The following is a 4,180-nucleotide window of genomic DNA, read 5'->3' as shown; positions in this document are numbered from 1 at the left end:
TTTGACGAAGATCCACGTTTGTTTCAAGGCCAACGTTGATGCCTTACCTATTCTACCACATAATCTTTATTGTATATACATTTTGTTTGTAAACGACTATGTCTCTGTTTCAATGTGGATTGTTATTTGGAAAATATCCAAAAAATGTTACAATAGAAAAATGTCTCTTTTCCAGGCAAAGTAAAAGATTTGCTCCAACCATGCCCCCCCCCCCCCCCCCCCCCCCACCAAGCAGCATATAGTTACTTTTCCTTCATTGTTCCACCAATCGCAAAGAAAATTATTATTATTATTATTATTATTATGATTATTATCTATATATATATAAAACTCAACGTGTGTGTATGTATGTATGTATGTATGTATGTATGTATGTATGTATGTATGTATGTTCCAGCATCACGTCCAAACGGCTAAAGATATTAACATGAAACTTGGCACACATGTTACTTATATGTCAGCAACAAACATAGGATAGGTGGTTTAACACTTACCCACCCTCATTTGCCATGGTCGGGGTTTTTCTTTAAAGTCCCATTCAACTCTATGGGAAATACATGTTACTTCATAACTTCCAAACGGCTGTACATATTTCGATAACACTTGGTCACATGTTACTTATATGTCCACTTAAACTATAGGATAGTTAATTTATCCCTTAACTACCCCCATTTGTGAGGGTCGGGGTTTTTGTTTAAAGTCCCATGCAAATCAATGGGAAATGTATGTTCCCACATAACTTCTGTACGCCTGGAGATATTTCAATAATACCTGGTACACATATTACTTATATGCCAAATAAAAATATATGACAGTTAAATTAACCCTTACCTACACCCTTATATAAAAGATGGGTATATTTATATTACTATGATTTTCCTCCCCAAAAGGTTAAGATAGGAAGACCGGGCAACGCCGGGTGTTCAGCTAGTACATAAATAAATTTAGCAAAGGGGGAAAAATATAAGTATGTGCTGATGGGGAGGTCTGCATTAAAGTGACCTGTTGCATGGACAAAACACAGATTCCCTTTGCATAAATACATTTAAAAAAAATCAACAGAACTCAAGCTCAGCGCCCTCACTGCTGTATTTGTGGCATTACTAGTAACAGAACGCCCTGTTTGATGTCCCCTGGATTTGTAGAACTACAGATCCACTATGCTTATTGCATTGGATAAAACTCCTTGACTGACATCACCATCCAGCGTCACATTCACCTGAAAAAAACGCCTGAAAATCACTTTATAGGTGGCCCTATCAGTACCACTCTGCTCAACATCTGTCAGGAACCATAAACCAGGCAGAGACAAAAAATGCAATTAAAATCAGACATTTACTGTAAACGCATAAATAACACAGATTAAGAACTTTGTCAAAATTAGAAGCCAGGGTTTGGAAGCCAGAGCAGGTAATCAGATGAGAAAAACCATAGTAACAAAGTGGGATTTTAAATGAGGCCATGCCAAAACGTGGCGTGGTACCCCTATTCCTATCTATTGAGAAGATTACAAAAAGGGGGGAGGGGGGAGGGCAAAGGAAAATGGGGAATGGACATAGACAGGTGGGACTTTATATGGAGCACACAGTCTTCAGGGAAAAACAAATATCAAATAATTAAGTGGTCTTGCATAGCAAGAGCACTTATTGTTATCTCACATATATATTATTATTATTCTTATAGCCAAATTTGCCCCCCTAACTCCTCCCACAGTTTTTACACTACATAGACGAGTAATATATCGAATCGTGCGGATTGTTCCCAATCGGTGGGCTATTACTGTGTGGAAAATTTCGCCGAACCGTTCGCGAAATATTGTAATTTTTGCGGCAAAATTTTCCCATAGGAATGAATGGGGAGCGGTAGAGTGTGGGATTTCTAAAAATGAAAAATCATTACATGATTTGCAAACTGCGACCACACCCTCATTTTCAAGCCAACCTACACAAATCTTCTATCAAAACGTTCAGCTATCCCTGCTGCCTCCACACGTGTTCACGGCTAAGTGATTGATCAAACCGTTTTCACAATATGATAATTTGTTTGCAACCTACGCCATCCATTATTTCAATGGAAGTCAATGGAGGTCAAAGTTTAGAAAACTAAAATCATCTTTGGAATTTGTAAACTGCGACTGTGCTTTCAATTTTATTATTTCAGAGACATACTATACATCAAAATGTAGGTCTGGGTCTTGTGATTCGTAAAATATAAAGATATTCGCTGTACGATTCATAGTTTTTAAAATACAACCATTTGAATAGGACAAGTATTTAAGAAAAATCCAGGATCTGAGTCTCTGCTTAGAGGCTGCATGCTTATGTTTACATTGGTTTCCTAGGAGACGCTGAGGTAATAAAAACTCCTCACGCACAGCTGTAAGGGGATTCTATAGCTCCTCCCACACAGTTGTGAGGCAGTTGTGAGGTGTTTTCTGTGAGGTAAATACCTTCATACACACAGTTGTGAGGTAGTTGTGAGGTGTTTTCTGTGAGGTAAATACCTTAATACACACAGTTGTGAGGTAGCTGTGAGGTGTTTTCTGTGAGGTAAATACCTTAATTTGAAGGACAAGTATTAAAAAAAAAATCCTCAATTTCTGCTGTGTTTACAGAGAGCCTGCAAACCAAACAATTGGTTTCCTAGGAGACGCTGAGGAGTTTAATAACACCTCACAAACAGCTGTGAGGTGAGTTGGCTCCTCCCACACAAGGCTGAGGGAACTTTCCTCTGCTTGCAAGGGTCTCAAACTGGTGGCCCTCCAGCTGTTGTAAAACTACAAGTCCCATCATGCCTCTGCCTGTGGGAGTCATGCTGGTAACTGTCATTCTTGCAATGCCTCATTGGACTTGTAGTTTTGCAACAGCTGGAGGGCCGCCAGTTTGAGACTCGAGTGTGTTTGCATATGTTTACATTGGTTTCCTAGGAGACGCTGAGGTAAAATCCTTCATACACACATCTGTGAGGGCTTTCTATAGCTCCTCCCACACACTGTGAGGTGATATGGCTCAGTTTTTTTTGGCTCTGCGTAACTTCTGCATGCTCTGCATATAGCAACCATACATAGCAACCAGTCCATAGAAACCAGTCCATAGCAACCAGACCATAGCAACCAGTCCATAGCAACCCTCCATAGCAACCAGTCCATAGCAACCAGTCCATAGCAACCAGTCCATAGCAACCAGTCCATAGCAACCAGTCCATAGCAACCGTCTATAGCAACCAGTCCATAGCAACCAATCCAGAGCAACCAGTCCATAGCAACCAGTCCATAGCAACCAGTCCATAGCAACCAGTCCATAGCAATCAATCCATAGCAACCAGTCCATAGCAACCAGTCCATAGCAACCGTCCATAGGAACCCGTCCATAGCAACCAGACCATAGCAACCCTCCATAGCAACCAGTCCATAGCAACCAGTCTCTAGCAACCACTCCATAGCAACTGTCCATAGCAACCATTCCATAGCAACCGTCTATAGCAACCAGTCCATAGCAACCACTCCATAGCAACCACTCCATAGCAACCACTCCATAGCAACCGTCTATAGCAACCAGTCCATAGCAACCAGTCCAGAGCAACCGTCAATACCAACCAGTCCATAGCAACCAGTCCATAGCAACCAGTCCATAGCAATCAATCCAGAGCAACCGTCCATAGCAACCAGTCCATAGCAACCAGTCCATAGCAACCAGTCCATAGCAACCAGTCCATATCAACTGTCCATAGCAACCAGTCCATAGCAACCCGTCCATAGCCATCAGTCCATAGAAACCAGTCCATAGCAACCGGTCCATAGCAACCAGTCCATAGCAACCAGTCCATAGCAACCGTCCATAGCAACCAGTCCATAGCAACCAGTCCATAGCAACCACTCCATAGCAACCGGTCCATAGCAACCGGTCCATAGCAACCGTCCATAGGAACCCGACCATAGCAACCGTCCATAGCAACCAGTCTCTAGCAACCAGTCCATAGCAACCACTCCGTAGCAACCACTCCGTAGCAACCACTCCGTAGCAACCACTCCATAGCAACCAGTCCATAGCAACCCTCCATAGCAACCAGTTTTTGATGGGGCAAATAGGATGGTGCAGTTTTGATGGGGTAGTTTTTAATGGAGCAGTTTTTGATGGGGCAATGGACTGAACTGGCTCGACACACTGTTGGATCACATTTA

This window comes from Rana temporaria, chromosome 7, assembly GCF_905171775.1.
Source record: "Rana temporaria chromosome 7, aRanTem1.1, whole genome shotgun sequence".
Lineage (NCBI taxonomy): Eukaryota > Metazoa > Chordata > Amphibia > Anura > Ranidae > Rana > Rana temporaria.
Note: the sequence above shows the minus strand (reverse complement) of the source record.